The sequence below is a fragment of the Chelon labrosus genome (genome assembly GCF_963514085.1).
Source record: "Chelon labrosus genome assembly, chromosome: 2".
NCBI lineage: Eukaryota > Metazoa > Chordata > Actinopteri > Mugiliformes > Mugilidae > Chelon > Chelon labrosus.
This window is the reverse complement of record NC_140338.1, coordinates 22,320,613-22,344,346: the sequence shown is the minus strand read 5'-3', so window position 1 is coordinate 22,344,346 and position 23,734 is coordinate 22,320,613. Positions and strand designations below refer to the sequence as shown.

Here is a 23,734-nt window from a genome sequence, read left to right as displayed (position 1 = left end):
GTGAAAGTTTCAGTCGTCATTGTTGAAAGTGAAGCGGGAAGTGGAAAGTGAGACAGGAAGTAGAAACAAAAATGAACCCGACTGACAAAAAAGACACAGCCACGACTAACGTTTGGGTGGCGTTTTTACTGATCGAACCAGACTGACGAGCACATAAATGTAAATGGCTCGCTCGCACTGGTGTAGGCTACGTGCGTAGGTTACGGCGTCTATGTCCCGCAGAGGTAAAAACGCCACTTAAATTAGAACGCATTAAGTCACTAAACACCTCGACCATTTCTGAGGACGACAGTAAACATATCACAACGCAAGAACTCTGAGCTTAAAACTAAATTCCCTCTTACAAGGCTGTGAAGGCCACAAGAGGGTGCTGTTTGTCGCTGTGAGCACTTTAAAACACCACCACCACCACAGAGTCCTTTAAGGTAATTAAGTACACTTTAAAAACCTACGTAGGTATGAATTTATCTGCTCTTCCCCCTTCTCTCTCTTTTTTGTGTCTCTGCTTCGAGCAGATGGGTACCCATATATGAGCTGGGTTTTGCTCACGACTTTTTCCTGTTAAAGGGAGTTTTTCTTGCCACAGTCACCTCGGTGCTCTGGGGCTTTCGGACTCTGGGTTATGTAAAGTGTTTTCAGATAAATTGGATTGTTATGGATGCTATATAAATAAAATTGAATGGAAGTAAATCGGTGAATCTGTTTAAAGACACAGTACATACAAACCGATTTAGAGATGCTATTGTTTTAGATGAAGGAAACATCTGCTAGTTTAGGAGTGTTTGTTTCATTTGTAGTTAGCTACCTAAACAAGAGATGACATGGGAAAGACAACATAATTACAGAAACATGAGCGTGCAGAAAGTAGAAATTAGACTCCAAAGAGGAATGGGATCATGGAGCAGAGTCCCACATAAAGAAATACAATAGGGACAGGACCTTAGGAGACTTGGAGGATACCAGGAAGAGGTGACGACGGGGTGAAGGATTGAAAAACTGTCTGAAAGCAGAGCAAAAGATTTATGAAGAATTCAAAGACCAGGATCTTATTCGCTGGGAGAACACTGACAAGAGCAGCAGGAATATTCACTGCAGAGGAAATTAAAACAGAATTCCTGAGCTAAATCAATTCAGTCATTCATGAACTACAACCGCTTGTCCTCTAGGAGGTCCTGGCGGAGGACTATGGCCAATTTAGAGTCCTCTCACAAGCATATCTGTGGACTGTGGGAGGAAGCTGGAGGAAGATGAGGCACCCGGAGAAAACCCACGCATACACAGGGAGACTCCGCACAGAAAAGTCCCAGCCAGTTGGTGGGCTCGTTGGTGTTACAGGTGCAACACCAGAAGTGGTCTGAGATAGTCTTTGAAGTGAGGGCTCCGCAGTGTTGTTTTTTTCCCCCTCAGCCATGTGTAAGACAGTCGTGAAGGTCTTAATCATCTCTTTGAACTAATACAGGATTTGATGTTTTTTCCTCACAGTGCCTCTTCCTCTAGAGGTCGTCAATGTCACAGCCACGAAAACCCCTGCACTGACGAAGATTTACGACCTCACCACCATGACACCGACCACAATTCCGACTACAACAACCACCACCACAGTTACATGTTGCATGACTACGTCTCCACCACCACAAACAACAACAACACCAACAACAACCCCAACAACAACACCAACACCAACGCCGACCACAGTTCCAACAACAACCACCACCACCACTGTTACATGTTGCATGACTACGTCTCCACCGCCACAAACAACAACACCAACCACAACGCCGACAACAATACCAACTACAACAAGCACCACTACTACTACTACTACTACAACTATAGCAACAAAAGGAGTTGGAGCAGCAGCTTTGAAATCAACTCGCTCGGTGAGCCGGATAATGTGTCCTGAGGGATGGGAGGTGTTCCAGGGACGTTGCTACTACTTTGAGAACGTGGGCATGACATGGCCTCAGGCTCAGGTAAACACTGAACAAGGCTAAAGCACCAAACACACACTCTGAAACACAAGTTTCATCTGTGGATGATCTTTAAACCTCATCAGTCAGCTGTGTATCCATTGACACTACTATTAAACTAATAATAAATAAATAAAACACCTCAGTCAGAACAGACTGGCCGGATCAGAAGGAGTTTTCACTTTGATTGAGAAACACTGTGTCGAGACTTATCAGATCTCTGTGATGACTGATGACGTCTGAGGCTTCCTACACTGTCGCAATGAAACATAGGATGTGAGGTGACTGGTTCAAATAATTTGCACCGCTTCATTTGTTATAAGGAGACGCAAAGCGCTCAGTGTTTGCTCCCGGCTTCAAAGCGTTGCATAAGAACTTCTCAGAAACCTTTAGTCATACCTCCAATTACTGATGCTGAAATACCTGTCATCTCACTTCACAGCAAACAAAAATCTATCACATCATATCTCATATCCATCTGAATCATGTTTTAAGTAATAGTAACAGGGAAACACATTTAAACTACTAATCTGACATTTAAAAATGCGGTGACACCAGACAATGATTCACAGAATGAAAACACAGCTGCTTAAGACTGACTTAATTGTTTTTCCTTTCCTTTTTTTTTTTTTTGGAACTGGAATCAACAAGATGCGTAAATCATTTGGAAGTTTGTGGCTGCTACAATTGAAGCTGACCACTAGACGTCACTTCTGGTCATTTCTGTCATTGAGGCTTGGAATCTTTTTTCGGTGCAATCAGGAAGAAGCCCCAAAATCTTCACAAGGTTTCATCTGCCCATCTCTAGGCAGAAGGTCAAAAATTTGACACCTGACACTCGTATACGCTTAGAAAACCAGAGCACGCAAAAAGAAAGAGGATTCTCTGATTGACAATTTGTAGCTCATCCTAGCCTCCCACCTAACCGTAGCTCTTCCTGTTTCCTCTTTTGAATCATGAATGCAGGCTACTGCCACCTGCTGGTATGGAGAGTTATTTATTCTCAGGTGCAGAACGTATGTATATACCCACAAGCCCTTGGCCGTAGTCTTTGTGGTGTGTTCAAGTGGAACTTTTTGGACAAAGGAGACGTCACAGGTGGTCTTCGGTTGCTGGTAGTTCTTAGATGTTGGTTTGGTGTGCCTGGGCCTTTAATTGGATCCTTAAATGAACTGAGTGCCCTTTAACCACATGTGTTCCACCTGTGATTGTCATGCTCTGATAATTCAAATTCAGACATGAGAAACATCTAGATTATTTTAATTATCTGATGTCCGTTTGGTGTGTCCGTACTTTTGAACTCATGGAATACTTTTAATCCATACGTCTATTAGGACTAAAAAAACAAAGTTGCAATTACTAGAGCATGTGGTTATTTTAATCAGGCTGATACAGTTGAGGACAACTGATGAAAGTAATCTTGATACTTTGATTTCTTACATTTGAGTTGAAATGTAGAGTGTGTTTTTTTTTTTAACCTCAGTCTGTCTTTATGAGCAGGACACATTCTTTTCCTTATGTCCCCCTGTCCTCTCTTCCACCAGTCAAACTGCGCCATGCTGGGGTCCACGCTGGTGTCCGTCCACAGTGCTCAGGAATACGGTTTCCTCCAGCAGCTTGCCAATAGTGCTGGCAACCAAGAAGCTTGGCTGGGCGGCTTCTACCTGCAGGTACCGACCATTAGCCACGCTAGTTACAATCTGCAGCGGACCGAAGACATATCTGTTTACAGCTGAGGTGATTGAGAAGACTGAGGGAATGAGGGCACACACTCTTGTACAGAAATCAATGTTTAGTTGATTTCTATCTTTATGACGCTTTAACCCCATCTCTGTGGAACCCTGAACAGATTTATTTGTGTTATAACTCTACAGAGAGATATGGAATATTATCCTTTCATCTTTAAAAAGAAAATAATACTAAAACCTAATTTGGAGCTTTTAAGCTTTACATCAGCCCAGTCGCAGTCACAGTTAACCACGTTGTTTTGATTAACAGCCGAGAGCTTTGGCTTTTTGTTTTTTAAGGATTAAGGTTTTTGTTGGATGCATTCAGAAACAGAACAAGTAGTCAAAGCTTGGGCACTCTTTAAAAGAGGTTGACTTGGCTCAGTCAGTTCATCCTGCTGGCTCTGTTCAGCTCACACTGCTGGGGTTCAGTGTGTTTATTATCACAGGGAACAAGGATAGATTCACTGAGGAGAAACCCAAGTCACAAAGTAAGGGCAAAACTCCATGTCATGCCAGTAGAGTGTCCTTTTTTGTCAAATTTTAATAGTTTTTATTTAGTGAACTGTGAAGTCTGTGATAATGAAGCTGTGTTTTCCTGCAGGACCAGTGGCTATGGATTGATGGTTCCTGGTTCTACAACAACAGCTGGGGCAGCGAGTCCCCAGACAGCAGGAACCCCTGCCTAATGCTCTATTCTAATGGTAGGAAGGCAAACACACACAGTGGCCAAGGGACCCCAATAACACACTGTATAAATGGGTTTTAAACACCACAGCAACAAGATGCTCAAAGGCGTGCAGCCAACAGAAGAGTGAGGACAATAAGTGACTCTGTGAGAATGTTGTAGCTCATCACACACATGGACTTAATATTCAGATTAGGAAAAAAAGAAAGCTTTGTGACTTTTTAGTACAGTTATATAAGACTAGGCTCCTTTCTTCTCATGGCCTTTTTCTATTTTTCTCTTTCCACAGAGGCATGGGGTAATACCCCGTGCGACACTAGTGGCTTCGCCTCCATCTGTGCAAAGAACTCCCACGTATGTAAGTCCGAAAAAAAAGAAAAAAAAAGACAAGTGAATTCAGAAATAGACATTATTATTGTTACACGCATGCCAAGACATTTATGGTATTGTATTTTAATGAAGACATTATTTAAGCCTCTTGTTTAATAATTGATAAAACAGCAAACTGAAAGTACATCTGGAAAACATTTAGTGTGGTATTTGAGTTGTTGTGTTACATGGAAATCTGATGATGTGGATTCCAGATGACTGCTGTTAAGTTTTTGTTTGATATTCATAGCGTCCAGAGCGGTTTGTCCTGAAGGCTGGACGGGGTTCCAGGGTCGATGCTATTACCACAACCATAACTCTCTGACCTGGCCTGAAGCTGATGTAAATACACCACAATACAGTAACTGGCATTAGTGTTTACAAATGCAATTTGCTAATGCTAATCTGTAAGTTTGAAAGTTGGGGAGTTCATATCAGGAGAAAAAAAACTTTTGGAGACATGAAGTAGGCAGTATCAAGCTGAACTAATCCCAACTCTGAGGACCAATGGGAGCTACTGATACAGTTGATTGACATACCATTTACCTGAAGGAGACACCATCCACAACTTTGATTCCTACCAAATTCCACCAAATTCACCAAGCTGATAGCGGCCTAGTTGCAGAAATTGGAAAAAAAAAAAACACCCCCAAGTGTGGGATGAGTCATCAACCTTTTCAAATGGTTTTATAGGAAATTAAGAATTCTTACAACCTTTTTGTTAGTGTGTGCAAGACATACTATCTAGAAACACTTTAGCGCCAAATAAGAATTCATGGGGACTTTAAAAGGTGTCTAAAATTTGAAGGTTCATGTGCCCCTCCAGGTCTAATACAACTATCCCTTTCTATTTTCACTTTTGTCTTCATTTGTCCTGGTTTTCCTTTCAGCCTCTGTTCCTCTGCTTGCTACTCATTCCACTGATGGCTTTGGTTTTATCTCTGCACTAGGCGTCCTGCGCTGATCTCGAGGCCAGCCTGGTGTCCGTCCACGGTCCTCAGGAGTATTCCTTCCTCTATCAGCAAGTCTCCACTTCGACCTGGCTCGGTGGATTCTACCTTGAGGTGAGAATAATTAACAATACATTATCTTGTCATCTTTATTCTTAAAGTAATGGTGTAAGAACAGGCATTGAACCCCTTACGCCCAGTGAGCCCGGAACAGGATTCAGTGCAGTGATGTGTATTTTTCCTTGGAAACTCGTTTGTGATTGGGATTTGATGACTTAGAATTGTGTGCACATTGCCTCCTGTAGTGGGAAGGATTTTGTAACCAGATACCATTTTCAAGATGTAAAAACTCAATTTGGCACACTTGGGGGATTATTTATTTATTTTATTTTATTTTTTAATCCAAACGGTCAAACTGGTTGTGTGTTTTTATTTCTGAATGTAGGAGAACCTCTGTTGAGTAGAGGGCCTTTAATGCGACTCAGGACGCATTGTGTGTTCACACTACGAAAGGAATAAGGACACATGTGACCCAGACTGGCTCCAAATGTGGTCAGAGATCGGATCTATGTTCACACCTGTACTTTACGCTGGTCACTTGTGATCGGTTTCCCCTCGACTGATGTTAATGCTGAATATGGTCAACACCATCTTTTTTGGTTAAACCTTCCAAATATGGAGAGTAGTGCACCTACAACATCAACAGCATTTTAGCTAAAGGGTAAGGTACATTGCACATTTACTTAATGCTAAAAATACATATAATGTGCAATAATATTAGAAAACGTTAAGTTAATTAAACAAGTCACAATTAATTCAAACAAGCAAACTAGTCATTATAACACAACTGAACCAAAACCAAACAGCAACCTCCAGGCCCGTAAAAGTCTCCTCGAGGCACCAACAGTGAATCAATCCCCGTTGACCTCCGTGTTCAAATGTCCAGCTTAATAGCAGAAATAAACACGTTTACAGCCTGGTTCAAAAACAGTTTTAGCGTCTATCGCTAATTTCTCCATTCATGACAACTATACGACAAGAGAAGAGGAAATATTTATTTAACTCTCACCTCGAACAGTCTGCTTTGAAGCAAGATCCAAGTATCTGCTAGCCAAGCTAAGTTCAGATAAATTCTAAAATCTCACCAGTTACCACGTGGTTTCTCTGAGTCTGTGTCCCTGGAAGTCACTGCAAATGGCTCCAAGGAATAATCCAGTGCACAGCTCATAATAAAACCCCAAATCGTAGTTTTTACATTTCTTTTTGTGCATGACGTAATAAGACACGGGATGCTGATTAGTCAACTTTAGTTGCTGGGTGTATTTTTGAACTGTGGACAGTTTCCCCCTGCTTCCAGTGTATAATTTCCATGCTGCTTCTCGCTGTTTAATAATAACAGAGATGATGTACGTCTGTCTGGTTGCAGGGCCAGTGGATGTGGCTCGATGGCTCCTGGTTTTATCAGGGATTTTTTACTCAGATGTCTCCAGACAGCACCAGCCCATGTCTTTCAACATACACCTCAGGTAAGAAGACTTCCATAAAAAAGATGTGCTGCTGGTCTTTTTTAAAAACCATAACACATATAGATTTATTTTTGTGACCAATATATAACCACTTATACTATCATACTGCAAGTGCTTGATAAAATCTTTCTCTCTTTCTTTATGGGACTGACATCCCGCAATAATTCAAAACTCCCAAAAATATTTCTTGAAACGCTGAAACTGAGAGAAAAAAATAAATAAAAAAATTAAGTTTTGCAAGTCTGCTAATCTTTTAAAATGTTTACCTTTGTCTTTTTACAATATTCTTCCAAAACTTTTCCAGAGCATCACATTTGTCACTTTTCTCCCAGTGCCTCAGTTCGATTTCCAGGTTTAGAACATTTAAAATGGTGATATAAAATAAAAATAATTACACAAACATTGTGCAACTCTTCAAAACTTTATCTTTTAATCAGATTTAAAGGTTTCAACATTTTCTGGCAGTTTTGAGCTATGGCTTGATCTTAATCCCATTTCTTTCTTTACAGACGGCTGGAGTAATTATGCCTGTGATCAGAGCCTTCCTTCATTTTGTGTGAAGAATGCAGCTGTGTGAACTGCACTTTAAATCCACGCAGGGCCGCCGGATTAATGCATTGTGCAAAGTGTCCAAATAAATCCAAAGTTGTTTATCACTCCACAGTTTTGAGGTGGTTATTTTTCATGTTGGAAAATTCTGCAGAATTATAATGACGTTCTAATCTGGAACACCCATGCTGCTCCTCCTCCTCCTCCTCCTCCTCCTCCTCCTCCTCCTCCTCACCAAAACTTGGATCAAATTCGGGAAACAAAAGTCCCCACAGAACTCTTTAACTGTCTAAATGCAGCTGTACTCTGCTTGATAATGGCAGTAGCTCTGGTTGTTTTCTATCCAAGTCGAATTAACTAAATCATCACTGACCAGTGTAAGGTTGGTCGAGCGGTGAAGGCAAAAAGGATGAGAACTTTATACTGTTCAACAATTTATTTTATTTCCCCTTTTCTTCCAGCAGTGAGCATGGTGCAATATACACAGTGCAGGTCAGCTTGGCCAAACTGAAGAAAAACTAGACTAAAGAAATAGAAATGAAAAAGAAAATAACTGTAATCCACTTAACTAAGATACAAACAAACAAACAAATCTAAAGGTCAAACTAGAAATCTGCACTAGGCTATGCCCCCTTCAAATCTGGGCCCCTGGCAATGGCGACCACTGTGGCCTGCTGGCCAGTCACATCTAAAATCCCCCAGGAGAAGCGCCATCTCCTGCTTATATAGATAGTGGCTCCGCCTACACAAGGGAAATACAATTAGTAAATCAATTAACATTTGGCAGTGATTAATTCATACTCCTGAAAACGTTTCTATAAGTTAACAGTGAAAAAAACTTTGAGACATAATTCTAAAGAGTAAATATGACCGTCAACTGCTCAAAATCAATACTTATACCGACATCTCCCAAAAATCCCCCTCATCCATACTACACTTGGCGCATTCCCCCAGGAACTGGACCATATATGGACTCCTAATGGGTGTGGCCTGGTTTGGCAGTTCCTGAGTCCAAAGGGGATGATGGCCAAGTGTAGTCTTTGTTTAATTTTAATTTATTTCTATTTAAAAACACCATATCCTCTGACTTTTGCTCTCTAATTCATGTCTGTGACTGTGGTGCCAAAGCACCAAACACAGCTACACAACTGCTAGGTTTCAAACCTTAATTTGTACTAATTACCAGTCCCAGACACCTGCCGGCTAGGTAGCTTGTAAAAGTGACTGGAGGTGGACAAGCATTGTGTGTTGAGTTTTCCTGTCTGAATTAGAGGTCATGGGGCATCCCTGTGGCAACCAGAATAAACGTAATTCAAATATTTAGCTTAACATTTCACTTGACTTTTTGTCGTTAAACAAGATACATGCTAGCAGCTCTGTGGTGCTTTGCGCTCAATGCTGATATTTGCAGATGAATGCTAAATCTGTCCCGTGGTTTTGATCTGTGCATCGTCTGCTGGCTGCGACACAAGCAGAATATGTCCACCTCCATACTGAACCAATATTCTTTTCATCAAGCAAACCTTTTTATATTCCAGTATGTTTTAGGATTGATTTTGCGTGAATGTGCAACCACACGTCCCACAAAGGTCTCTCAGATCTGACTAGCTTACTCCTGGTTTTCCCAGTCACAACTCTCAACCCCCTTCATCTTCTTTTGGATTTTGTATCAGATTTTTGTAACACTTTGGTCAACATTTTATTTATTTTTTAAACCTCTGTTTTATCCGTATGATGCTTTGCAGACGTCAGATTTTGCGATGAGGAGATGGGTGAGGCTTTCTTCTGATGATCCTGTTTGTATTTCAGTAGAAGGGTGCTCTTGCCATGAGTTCATTGACTAGTTTTTCCTTTTTTTAAGGTAATCTTCCCAGTGCGAACCAAACTTGTGGCACCAAAATGGCAGAAAGACCAAGCCAACAGACACGACACCATCTCTAAAGACATAGTGAAAAGACTAAACCTCTGTGAGGACTCTATCCTCCCCAGTCAACCACTGGAAACCGCCTCCAGTTGTGTTAGTCATCGTACTGTCTTTCCGTCAACCATGCAACTTAAGTCCGTAAATGTAGTTTACTGAATTCATGAGCAGTAAACTACATTTATATAAACATGTTCTATAGAAACATTCGAGAGGGGTCGCATTTGACCCGGAGGTCAATACGAGGGCTGGAAAAGAATGTGTCATCTGATCTTTTCAGATTATCAGCAATGCCAGAAGACTCGGTCGTAAAGCATTCACAGTGCTCCACTTGCTGGTTCAGACTTCTCTGACTGTCAGGGAATTGAGTCCAAATGTCAAGTTTTGGAGATTTGCAAAACAAATGGTGGCTGACGAGCCATAAAATGGCTTCCGTAACCTGATACTATTATCAGTGAGTAGATCAGGTCCATGAAATGTCATCTCGCAAATGTTAGAACAGTTTAAGCTGCTTACAGTAACTTCACTGGGAACACACAGCAACTTTTGTGTTTTTTTGTTTTTGTATCGGTGGGGTCTTGATTGTAGATGACCCTGAAAACTGATCCAGGATGCTGCAGTGCCAGATAAGAGCTGTTCCTGCATCTTAACAAAACATCTGGAAAGAAAGGGAGATCAGTATTGAGCAACAGCAGTCTGACTTGGTTATATTAAATGTGTAATGGAGAGTTGTTCCACTGAGGAATGTGTTGGACGTGAAGCTACAGCTGCTTCACATCATCTGTCTTTGGTTCCTTACAGCTGAGCCAACATTTGAGGAGGAAGAAATAAACTTTTCACTCAGCTGAGAAAATCAGCAGCATTTAGCTGCACCATCACTTTCTCGCTGAATGCTGCATGTCCCTTTGATCTTGTCAGACTTATTTTTTTGTGCATATGATTTTGGTCTTTTATTTTTAACCATGTGTTTGCAGAGGGCAGGAGGCCCAAGGAAAGAACCAGAATAGGGTGTTGTACCGCTTTCTGACCAACTGGGGGCACTACACCGCCACTGCAGTTATGCAGTTATGCAGAAATTAAACATGTTCTTCTTGTGTGAAGTCACAGATACAAAAATTAAATTGTTATGAAGTCATTTTAAGTGGAAGTGAGAAAGAAGTACACCCCGTCATCTTTTCCTCTGCGTCAGATATCCCTCCATTGTCCCTCTCAGTCCTTCCTTAGTCACTGTTCCTGTAAATACATCTGTGTTCACCCACCTGTCGGCACCTGTCAGTGTACATGGCCCTTAATTGTGCCACAATGCAGACTTTGTACTGGAAAGTGAACAGCTTTTTAAAAAGCAGTTTGCCTCACATTAAAAGAATGAACTCAGTTAAATCACCAGTTGTTAAATAATTCTGCAGAAATACCGTCAGGCACCTTCTGGGAAGTGCTGCACATCTTTTATGAGCAAACTTGTACTGTGAAACAGAATCGCCCTTTTTTTTTTTTTGTTAACTTGAAATATCTTTAATTTAGTTATTTAAATGAATATATCACAAATGTAAGACAAATGTCACAAGTATAATGTTTCTGTTTCATTTGTTTGATTGGGTTCTCTTTGTCTACTGTCAGGGCTTGTGTGAAAATCCGCTAATGTTGTGAGTCTTTTCTTCACGGCCACTGCCAGAATAGTGGCACAGGATTTTAAGGAGGGAAGGAGACTCCCCATGTCACAACTCACCGTACAACACAGCTAAAAGATGAGCTACAATGAACAATGTGCAATACAATAACATTGTGCAATCGTGTGTGTGCAATATGGGCCACTCCGAACTGTTTACACTGCACAAGTTCAGTGAGGTGACCCCAAGACCATGTCCTGATACGGATTTGTGTGCCCGTATTAGGCACATTTCCTAATATAGGCGTTTTTATGTTTTAGTAAGCTTGACTCAGGGAAACGCACAAGAATTCCAGTGTACCTGTACTGTAACGTACCTGTGCAAATCGCAAATTAACTCTGTTCCATGTAGGTAGTACTACATTAGAGACACTTCCAGATCAAGTCCCTGAATCTCAGTATTAATTTAAGGATCATATTTATTTAATGTTTACTGAGCATATGTTTGATCCGAGGAAGGAGAGGAACTGGCCTTCAAATAATTTACAATGAAGACAACAAAGTTTTATTCGCAAAAAAAATCTGTTGCAGTGACATGAACAAATAGCTGCTAATAGTCCAGACTGCTGTCATCTACTGTTATTAAGAGCTATTTTCCGTATACACTATTTGAAGAGTGTATACGGGTTGTTGACTGTAGTATTTGTGGTGTGTTCAAGTGCAATGTTTTGGTCCAGACTGAGGTGACGTCACAGTCGGCCTTTGTTGCAGGTTTTTTTTTTTTTTTTGTATGTGTGTTTGGTGTGTCCAGAGTTTTACAGCCAAAGAAAGCAACTCAATTTACAGTATATCCAAAGATATTTACATATTCTTTAATTATGTTATTTCCTCTAATTATGATTATATTACATATGCCAATAAACTAATGCTGACTAATGCTGACTAGCGCTAATTAACCAGATGAACCAAACCTTAAAGTGGACTGCCATTAGAGCAGGTGAATTTATTTCTGTCTTCCTTCAATCTGTGTGCCGGCCCTTTTAAACACAGCAGCGTCTATTTCCGGTCCTGACCTTAATCTCTGGGTTTACGTCTGCCCATGCTGCCAAGGAAATGTGCCTCAAATAGCACATTAGCATGCAAGCTCAGTGAATGCCTCTTTACAGTGAGCTGTGAGTCCCCGAGGTCAGTTCTCAGTGGGGCTGTGTCTGAGCCTCTTCCACACATTCAGAACAGCCATTTGTTTTCATTAAAGTTTCCACCTAAGAAACGCATTTTAATGAGGACAAATCGCCGCATTAACAAATCACTATTACCACTATTAATGTTTGAGCTGCTGCTTCGCATTACGTTCAAACTGAGGAGAGGCTTTGAAAACACGAAGCGGACTGACACTTGCTTGGCTCATACTAAGATGTAAGACTAAGTGAAGGGTGCTTGTTCACACACTTATTTTTGCAGTATGAAGCTGAAACGGTTCCACTGAAATTCAGGTTTACATCCTTGAACTCATATTAAAGTGAAACACAGACAAATGTTGAAGCCAGGGATGCGCTGTGAATGATGTCTCCGCATGTAACATGGAAGGAATTCATATCCAGGATTTCACAGAAGGGAGCCGGAACAGTGACTCAGCTTTCAGACATGTCCGGAATACATGACTGGAAATGTGACAATTAAGAGGGCCAACACAGAGGTCCAACATAAATACACCACCAAGGAAGAAAGGAAGAAAGGAAATAAGAAAGTAAATAAGGAAAGAAGGAAGAAAATAAATAAAGAATGAATAAAGGAAGGAAGGAATGAAAGAAAGAAAAGGAAGAAAAGATGAAAGAAGATAGTAAAGAAGGAAGGAAGAAATAATGAAAACAGGAAAGACAGTTGAACATAAAAAACACGCTTGAAAAAAAAGTACGAATGTAAAAACAAAAATATGTGTAAGACAGTAAAAAATGAAAAAATGTAAATAAAAATAATAATGACATAAATAAAATACAATAGTATAAGCAGAAAGGAAATATACAAGAATTGCATATGTATAAATAACGAACCTGAGCTCAGCATAGTAATTGTATTGTGAGAGATGTTTATAAATGTCCTAGCATTTATCGTCGTATTCAGATTTGTGATTTTACCACTTTAATAGTGTTTTATTTGATTTAGCTTAATCACTATAAAACCAACGGCCTTAACCTGGAAGCCAGAGCATGCTCCGCAAAGATCTGCCAATCAAATCATTTGGGCGGACTTTATGTAGCGATGGATGGACTGAAGAGTGACAGCGACTTAGCCATACACGTCACACGTATTTGTGGAAAATCCCTCTATCACTTAATGTCACATACTTCTTTCTTATGACTGGTTGTGGGATGTATTTTTTTTATCAGTTGAAACACCCCGTAATTAAATGTGCTGCATTCATCACAGTCCAGATCTGTTAAAACTGAGATGCATTCACATATCAGAGTTAGTCAGCGCTTAAAGAATGTTTTCCTCTGCAGCCACAGTCCATTCAGCAGCAGTGACTAAGACCCTTTACAGCCGCATTTGTTGTTGTCGCCCGGCGTATCAGTTCTCGAAGGCAACAGTCAGACAGAGAAAATGCCGCTGTGTTCGACTGAAAACACCACAGAGACTTTTGGTGGTTTGACGGTAAAGAGGCCTCGCACAGTTTTCCAGATGTTTCTGTTCATTGTAAATTTCAAGCTCACAGACACCCCTGTGTCTTCCAAACTCAGTTGGTGCCGATGTCGTCTGTTTGAAAGTTAACCGGTGAAACGAGGTTGAAGGGAGGAGATAAATTAGACACACCTGAGATGAAGAGAAAACTAAACTAACAGAAGCAGCATGGAGGAGAGAGGAGAGAGTAAGAAAACAAGACAACTAAGAGTATATCCAGTTTTAGGAAAAAATAAGTTTAAAGGGCAAAAAATTACTTATTTCAAAATAAAAAAAAAAAAAAAGAAAAAGAAAAATTGGGACCAAAACAAGATGGTTCTAATAAACTATCTTGGGAGAAAGCGTCTAGTGTAAATAATCCCTAGAGTTTGTTTAAACGGAGTTGCACGGCAATCTCATTAACTAGCTTGGATGCAATTGCGGACTTTCCCTACGCTCATTTAGATAGATAAGCTATCTTCTAAACTATCCAAGCTTCTTGTACAGTCCTGCCTCCTTGCACACAGTCATCTCCGTTTCCTCAACATGAAGGCCCCTCATTTACATTTACACTTAAATGAACACACTGAATAAACACACTGAACAGAGGTGGACTGCCTCAGTTGCAAAGCAATTGAGGCAAACAGTTTCAGGGTCTTAGTCACTGGCAAACAGTGGCCTGCTGGTTAGCACTGATGCCTCACACTTTCCACAGTGGCCGGGTTAGAATCCAGGCCGACTGGGGGCTTTCTGTGCGGAGTTTGCATGTTTACCCTGTGTCTGCGTGGGCTGCACCTGGAGCAAACAAAGAAAAGCAGGTCAGTTGGATAGGGCACAAAGGAAATAGGCTAAACAACAATAACTGGTTCAAGTGTTAGTACCACGGGGGTAAAGAGTGGAAAGTCCTCAAGTATGGTTCAGCTTGACTGGATGATAAGAATTAGGTGAGATGGCAGCCCAGCCCCAGCATACCGACCAGACACAGCTCAACTCTGCACACCTGAGGCAAAAAAAAGAAACCAAACACAAAAGCAAACCAATAGAGGGTGACTAGTCACCTCTTAACACAGCTATAGTTTTGACGAAGCCTATGCCTATGACGTCCTTTAGTAGTATTCATTCATTTTCTATACCCGCTTAGTCCTGTTAAGGGTCGAGGGGGTCTGCTGGAGCCTATCCCAGTCATCGGGCGAGAGGCGGGGGTACACCCTGGACAGGGCGCCAGTCCATCGCAGGGCTAACACAGGGACAGACAACCATTCACACTCACACCTACGGCCAATTTAGAATCATCAATTAACCTAATGAGCATGTCTTTGGATGGTGGGAGGATCAGCAGACACAGGGAGAACATGCAAACTCCACACAGAAAGGCCCAGTCGGCACATGGATTCGAACCGGTGACCTGCTCGCTGTGAGGCATCAGTGCTAACCACCTCGCTACTGTGCCACCCTCCTTTAGTAGTATTTAGCATATATTTTTTTTCTTTGTTCTTCAAATTAAGAACAAATTAATTACATTAAATTAAAATAAATGACACTGACACTTTGTTTTTATAAGTGTATTATAAATGAATTTGTTTGTTCATTCCACAACAGCCAAATGCCAGGAATGTCTTACCTGGGAACTTTCTAACACGGAGCTAAAAGTGGAATGTGTTTTGGTATGCTCACATGTAACACACATAATGACAACACAGCATCACAGTACTAAAGCCAAAAAAGAATAGGCACATAAATAGCAGAGGTAACAACACTTAACACACATAGAAAAAGTGCATGGTGTACAGAAGCAGCAGTAAGGTTGGAGGTAAACCAGGTTATGGAGTTAACTCATAAAGTGCTTAGTGCTTAGTGCATGTTCAGGTGGCGAATAGCTTGTGGATAGGTACTATCCCTAAAATGTGATGTTTTACATGTTATGCTCCTGAACCTTCTCCCTGATGGTAACGGTGTGAATAGATGGTGTGCTGGATGGGAGATGTCAGAAATGATGTTTTTGGCTTTCCTTGAAATTCTGGTGATGAAATGTGAGGCTATGGTAGGCAGAACACAGCCAATGATTTTTGAGGCTCTGCGCACTACCCTCTCAAGCCGTTGTTTGTCCTGGCTGGTGGCACTACCATACCAGACCAAGATGGAGAAGGTGAGTACACTTTCAATGGTAGCCCGATAGAAGTGGATCATGCCTGCTTTACTGACCCCAAATTTCCTCAGCTGACGGAGAAAGTGTAACCTCTGGTGGGCTTTGGAAATAATGAGACTAATGTTCAGGTTCCATGATAGGGACTGATGGATAGTGGTGCCTAAGAAACGGAAGGAGGGGACCCACTCCACTATCTGGCCATTGATGGAGATGGGAAGGTGCTGGTCTGCCTAGCAAGGAGCCTTAGCTTAGGAGTGAGTCCAGGACATTCCCAGAGAACTCTGAGCAAGGAATGGAGAGAAACTCTTAATTTAGTGAGGAGGTGAGGTTGACTCTGTTGCTAGGTATGAGTCATCTTTTCAAAAGGTGTAATTGGTTGATCCTAAATATACACTTTTGGTTCTAATGGGCATAGAATGGACTGTCAAATCAGTAGACTTAATCATACACTGAACAAAAATATAAACGCAACACTTTTGTTTTTGCTCCCATTTTTCATTAGCTGAACTCAAAGATCTAAAACATTTTCTATATACACAAAATAACCATTTCTCTCAAATATTGTTCACAAATCTGTAAATCTGTGATAGTGAGCACTTCTCCTTTGCCGAGATAATCCATCCCACCCCACTTGTGGCATATCAAGATGCTGATTAGACAGCATGATTATTGCACAGGTGTGCCTCAGGCTGGCCACAATAAAAGGCCACTCTGAAACGTGCAGTTTTATTTTTTTGGGGGGGTCAGAAAACCAGTCAGTATCTGGTGTGACCACCATTTGCCTCACGTATAGCAACACATCTCCTTCGCATAGAGTTGATCAGGTTGTTGATTGTGGCCTGTGGAATATTGGTCCACTCCTCTTCAATGGCTGTGCGAAGTTGCTGGATATTGGCAGGAACCGGAACACGCTGTCGTATACGCCGATCCAGAGCATCCCAAACATGCTCAATGGGTGACATGTCCGGTGAGTATGCTGGCCATGCAAGAACTGGGATGTTTTCGGCTTCCAGGAATTGTGTACAAATCCTTGCAACATGGGGCCGGGCATTATCATGCTGCAACATGAGGTGATGGTCGTGGATGAATGGCACAACAATGGGCCTCAGGATGTCGTCACGGTACCTCTGTGCATTCACAATGCCATCAATAAAATGCACCTGTGTTCGTCGTCCATAACATACGCCTGCCCATACCATAACCCCACCGCCACCATGGGCCGCTCGATCCACAACACTGACATCAGAAAACCGCTCACCCACACGACGCCACACACGCTGGCTGCCATCTGCCCTGAACAGTGAAAACCGGGATTCATCCTTGAAGAGAACACCTCTCCAACGTGCCAGACGCCATCGACTGTGAGCATTTTCCCACTCAAGACGGTTACGACGACGAACTGGAGTCAGGTCGAGACCCCGATGAGGACGACGAGCATGCAGATGAGCTTCCCTGAGACGGTTTCTGACAGTTTGTGCAGAAATTCTTTGCATGCAGGGTTGTTCTGCTCATAGACCTCGAATATGATTGGTTAAAATGAACTTGTTCGACCCAGCATGCATCACGTCAAGTCAGATCTGCACAGATCTGCATGAAGTCGAACGCGCCTCCTGACGTCCGAAGCCTCGCTGCCCGGCTGTACCACGTGACTGAAAGTGGTTCGGATTTTGCCGCGAGGTTTGACAGCAATATAAACCCCTCGGGGTTTTTGATAGAGAGTTGCGGTCAATTCAGAGTCTGGATAGCGTTTATATAATTTGGAGATAGTTTAGAGAGAGAGATATGGTTTGAAGATTTAGGAGAGTGAGGAGAGAAAGATAGGTAAGAGGATGGAGCCAGCTCGGAAGAGACATATTCAGTGCCCTCTTCCATGCCATTTGCCTAAAGTGACAGAAAAACATTACACAACCTGCCATATCATATGATACTACCATCTTGAGAAAATTTACACACACAGAATACATTCAAAAAATATTTTATCATACACATGTGATAATTTAAGTAGAGAAATTATTTGGTCATAGATTTATTTTTTTTGTAATTCATAGTCATTCCCAAGAGCCATTACAGACACAAATATTCAATGCATCACACATAATGTGGTTAATAGCTACAGCTGCCTGTGATTATACACCTGGCCAGTAGGTGGTTTCGTGTGCACATGAAGCTTCGAGAGATGAACCCTTTCTCGAACCAGTTGGCTCAAGTGGTTCGATGCCTCATGAGGCTTCATCTCACCATCACTACTTGCGACATCTGTGGCGTTGTGCTGTGTGATAAAACTGAACATTTCAGAGTGGCCTTTTATTGTGGCCAGCCTAAGGCACACCTGTGCAATATTCATACTGTCTAATCAGCATCTTGATATGCCACACCTGTGAGGTGGGATGGATTATCTCGGCAAAGGAGAAGTGCTCACTATCACAGATTTACACAGATTTGTGAACAATATTTGAGAGAAATGGTTATTTTGTGTATATAGAAGATGTTTTAGATCTTTGAGTTCATCTCATGAAAAATGGGAGCAAAAACAAAAGTGTTGCGTTTATATTTTTGTTCAGTGTAGAATCTAATCTCTATGAAGACTGTAATTATAAATAATATTTTACATAAAATGAAAATCTCTGTTAAATAAATAGTAAGGTATACTTTAAAATTATCCTGCAAATTGTGTGAAAACTCAGGCCCACTTGGACAATATTCACATATTTCTCATAGTTATATTTATCTGCTTACACTCATTTATCATGCTGGTCATTTTTCACCCATTTGGTATTAACAAGGGTAAAATGGCTCAGCTTTCATCAGTTCCTGTGATTGCTAACGGGTCTATAATAAGCAGTGTTGGCTGGCGTTCAAGATTTCCACAAACCGAACAGCAATGGAGAAGAAAAGAATTAGGAAACTGGACAGAGGACCAGTGTTTGCTTCTGGCTCAACTGGTCACATAAAAGTGTTTTGAGAGGTAGATTTGGCCCCAGTGTCACACTACAAGCCAAAAAGCAGGCATGGGAAAATGTAGCACAACAGATAAATGCCTCCTTTCTGCTCTCATTTTCTCCTCTGCTTAAGAAACTCCTAAGCCTCTTAAACGTTCTCCTCTCTGCTCTTAACAGATCTCACCTTAGGAGCACTCTTAAGAGCTAAGATTCTTTAGGAATACCTTTTATCTTTTTATGGGATCTACTCTTAACTTTGAATTTGGGCGCTAGGAGCAACTATTTGTGATAAGAATCTTTAGGAATATGCCCCCTGGTCTTGTCCACTGGGGCAACAGTTCACCGGCTCTTCCTTCCATGTGCAGTAGATGCTGTTGAGGTTGTCAGAGGCAGAGAAACCAATCGATACCAGACTTCCAGCTGTAGTGACGCCACTAACAGTCACTTCCACCATCGATAACCCACTCACTGATCACCTCGTCACCTCTGACCCCCCTCTCTGCCTCCTGAGGATCAGTCCATCCAAACCCACTTCCTCCACCCCAGGCCTGACTTTCCATCTGAGCTCTAACAGCTATAATTGGATCTCTTAGCCTCACTGGCTAATGCATTGTAAAAGCTCCCCTGTCCTGGCTTATCCTCCCACAGTGCTCACACAATCACCTCCATGTAAGCGCAACATATTCCGTAAATGCTGAGAGTCTCGGCAAAGCACAGCTCACTCCCACAGACTGCTGGCATCCTCGCTAAAGGCTGAGAGAAGAAGAAGAAGAAGAAGTAGAAGAAGTAGGCTCTGCTTTATAAGAAAAAAGACAGGAACATCAGGAGGAAACACAGGTGAGTTTGTTTGGATGAAACCATTACGGAGAGTGTTTTAACTAAACAACATGGTGGTGACTTTAAAACTGCATCTACACCTTCATGTTGCAGAAGAACAGGTTTGTATCTTCTCGAACACTTGGACTTTTCTGAGAAAGAACATTACATAATCTGGCAGTGCTTAGCGAGGGAGAGAGATTTTAATTTGTTTAGAAGAACAAAAGTCTTGCTCCATCTAAATAAAGCTGATTTATTTCAGAAAGCAGACCTTGTTTCCAACTTCAGATTTAGAGATGTGTCCAAACATATGGCAAAAACAACATTTATTATGTTTTTTTAAATGTATTTATTTGCCGTTTATTTAACACTTGGACTTTTGCCTGTTGTCTGGACGTGGAAAATAATATTCTTCACTTTCTCATCCTCTCTGCCTGTTCTACTTTTGATAGTAAGCTAACGAAAGCCAGGACCTTTTATGCTACCGAAATACTTATATTTAAATATATATATATAACTAATAATACATCCATAAAGAAAAGAAACTTAAAGCAAACATTGTTTGTTTTTTTAATAACTAAATAAATACATTTGTACAGATTGAGTCTCTATTTTTTTGTGTGTAAATTCAAAAATAAGACATTTCTACAGTTTAGGGCCCATTCATCATCATTACCATCAGTGAAGTTTAAAGGATTAAAAATCAGATGCCCTACTCAAATTTACTACTCTCTGGACACCTTTTTCTACTATCTTTTTCATAAATCTCTTAAACAACTTCAGACTTGTTTAAAACTACCAACATTTCAATAGTTTTCAGGTTTTCAACCTTTTAATGCTAGTCTAATGATTCTAAAACAAAAACTGAATTATTTTCCATAAAGTAAACAGTAGTGGGATGGGGCTTTGGTGGTGATTAAAGTCTTGGATGTGTCAAAGATTAACAATAAAACTGATTTGATTGCATTAGTATTTTTTATGTAGTGCCAGATACTCCCTCTGGACACCTCCGTGGCCTAAAATGCCCCATTGACTTCCATTCATACCACATTTTTTAACCTGACTGTCATTACAGTATAAAACCATGCATTCTGTAACGTTAGAATTTAATTTAGAAGAAAAGTAGGCATATTTGACATTTTTACTGTATTTGATCAGATTCAAACATTTTCCTATTGTAGGCCAATGCATGAAATTCAGAAATTTCCCATTTTGGGGGATCCCAAGTGTGCACATTTGTATGTGAATGTGTGCATGCGTGCGTGCCTGCATGGGCAAGAGAGACCGTGTGTGTGAATCTGTAGCATGAAGGGATGATTTCAGGGTTGATAAAAGGGCATCACTTGAGGGATCTTTTTCATGAGTTTTTGAAGAGGTGCTTATGTAAAATAATGGCCTCCTGCCTTTGCTGTACTCAAAAACAAAAACAACTGTTAGTGTGTATATGTACCTAAGTGCTTTCACAGCCAAAGATAAACATGCAGTTTGTCTGGAGGACATTTCAGTGAAAGACTTTGAGCGAAGAGAAGGAGCAAGAATGAAGCAGCATTTCAGTTCAGAAGAGGCTTTAAAAATGGCCATGTAGCCTTTATCTGCCAGCGAGCTGCAGGACTCATCTGAAGAAACCACAAACTTCAAGGGGGAGTCTGGAATACTAACTGGAGTCCTTCACTTCTGAGAGTGCCTCTGATTCTTCCTCTGAAAGTGGAGAGGACACTGTGGACCATAATCATCCTAACAATGAGTGGACAGCATAGCACGGACAAGTCTGGTCTCCACCTCATGCCGAGACACTACGCTACATTCAGGCACCCACTGGCATGATGCCAGGGACTACAAGATTTGCCATCATGCCTGAATGTAGCGCAACATCTCAGCTTGAGATGGATGGACCAGATTTGCCCGTTCTTCGCTGTCTACTCACTGTCCTGTTCAATCCAGCGGGACAACATCTGTGTTGGTCAGCAGCTGGTACCCTTCAGAGGCCCCTCTAATTTCAGACAGTACGTCCACAGCAAGCCAGCGAAGTACAGGTTAAAAATCTGTTTCTCTAAAACACATATACATCACATATCACATATAGCTTTTGTTTACAGGGCATATGTTCTGTTGTGTTCTCTTTTGTTGGTCTTTTCAAAGTTGTTGCAGTTTGCACACTAAATATTCACACTGATGAATCAGATGTATCAGATGTAATAAAAGAATTTCATGCATTGGCCTAACAATGGGAAAACAGTTGAATCTGGTGGAACACAGGCCATGGTTTTACTCAACACCTCTTCAAAAACTCGTGAAAAACATCCCTCAAAAGAAGATGTCCTTTTATCAACCCTGAAATGATCAGTTCATGCTACAGATTCACACACACAGTCTCTCTCGCACACACACACACTTGGGGCCCCCTGGTAGCCACACGGCTCCATAATATAAATGGGAAATTTACAAGAATTTCATGCATCGGCTTACGATAGGTGAATGTTTGAATCTGATCAAATACAGTAAAAATGTCACATATCACTAGTTTTCTTCTAAATGAAATGCTAACATTGCAGAATGCACGGTTTTATACTGTAATGACAGTCAGGTTAAAAAATGTGGTATGAATGGAAGTCAATGGGGCATTTTAGGCCACGGAGGTGTCCAGAGGGAGTATCTGGCACTACATAAAAAATACTAATGCAATCAAATCAGTTTTATTGTTAATCTTTGACACATCCAAGACTTTAATCACCACCAAAGCCCCATCCACCCACTAATTTATTCTTTTGGAAAAGTGTTTTTTTGTTTTGTAAAAAACATTTAATACTTCATATTTTCAGACTGGCATTTGAGGGGTTAAAATCCTGAAAACTATTGAAATACAGTGTAGTAGTTTTGAACATGTCTGAAGTTGTTCAAGTGATTTATGACAAAAAGCAGAAGAAAAAAATGTATGCGTTACGATTTTATGGCTGATTTTTGCATGTGTACATTTTGTGACGAAGGTGTCCAGAGGGTGCAAAATACATTAAAAAAAAAAACTGACTAGAAGAGTTCCTACAGAAATTCACGCCACAAGCTGTGACAGGCAAAAACAAATACATTAAAGTACATTCATGTGTGCACTACTGTGTGTTTTTACTTGTATATATAGTAGATTTTCTTGTGTGTTGCTGCTATTGCTGCTGTATTTTGTTGTTTTTTTACCTGACAATGACAATAAATAATTTCTTATTCTTTTTCTTATTCATTAAAGGACCTACTCTCCTCCGCAGGATGAAGCCCAGATGTCTGCGCTCCACTGTGGACAGACTTCCGACCATCAGTGAAATGCAGGAAAGCGACATGGAGGACGGAGACCCGGACTTCACCTACCACACTCTGGACGAGTACGTGGACTCCATCAAGGAGCTCTCCCAGCCGGCCCCCTTCCCGCTCCACGGTCCCCTCAGAGGCCATCGCCGGTGGATGGTCCGTACGCGAGCCCCCCGAGCTCCACCTTTGACTCCGTCTATGTTTCCAAACTACTCAAGGTCTTACGTGCCCTGGACTCCAGTTGACCTGTCAGACGTGTCGTTCACCTTAACTGACCAATCGAACTGTGACATGTCGCTGCGTTTTGGACAGACGCTGCTGGACATGTTGGCTGAACAGTCTCTGTTTGCAGGGCTGGTGTGAGCCAGGAGATGAACAGGTGGACTGATTTCCTCCTCTCACACGTCCCTGCAGTGCGCTGTGTTCTATCATTCATAAGAAACCAAAAGTCATACAGATTCTCTTTGAAGTGCTAAATGGATGCAACACATGAAACAAACGATAAGAAGAGGAAAATATCAAGGACAGGACAAACAAATGAGCAGAGTCGCCTGGAGTTTTAGTGAGCTGATAGT

The 23,734-nt window shown here is 41.3% G+C and overlaps 1 pseudogene across 1 annotated transcript; it reads left to right on the top strand.

Moving 5' to 3' along the window:
- The first annotated feature begins 1,822 nt into the window (after positions 1 to 1,822).
- Positions 1,823 to 17,566, top strand: LOC311494620 (C-type mannose receptor 2-like; annotated as a pseudogene). Its single transcript has 8 exons — positions 1,823 to 1,973; positions 3,515 to 3,640; positions 4,302 to 4,401; positions 4,675 to 4,743; positions 5,005 to 5,096; positions 5,705 to 5,818; positions 7,131 to 7,230; positions 17,437 to 17,566. The product of its transcript is annotated as a C-type mannose receptor 2-like (transcript).
- Positions 17,567 to 23,734: the final 6,168 nt, after the last annotated feature.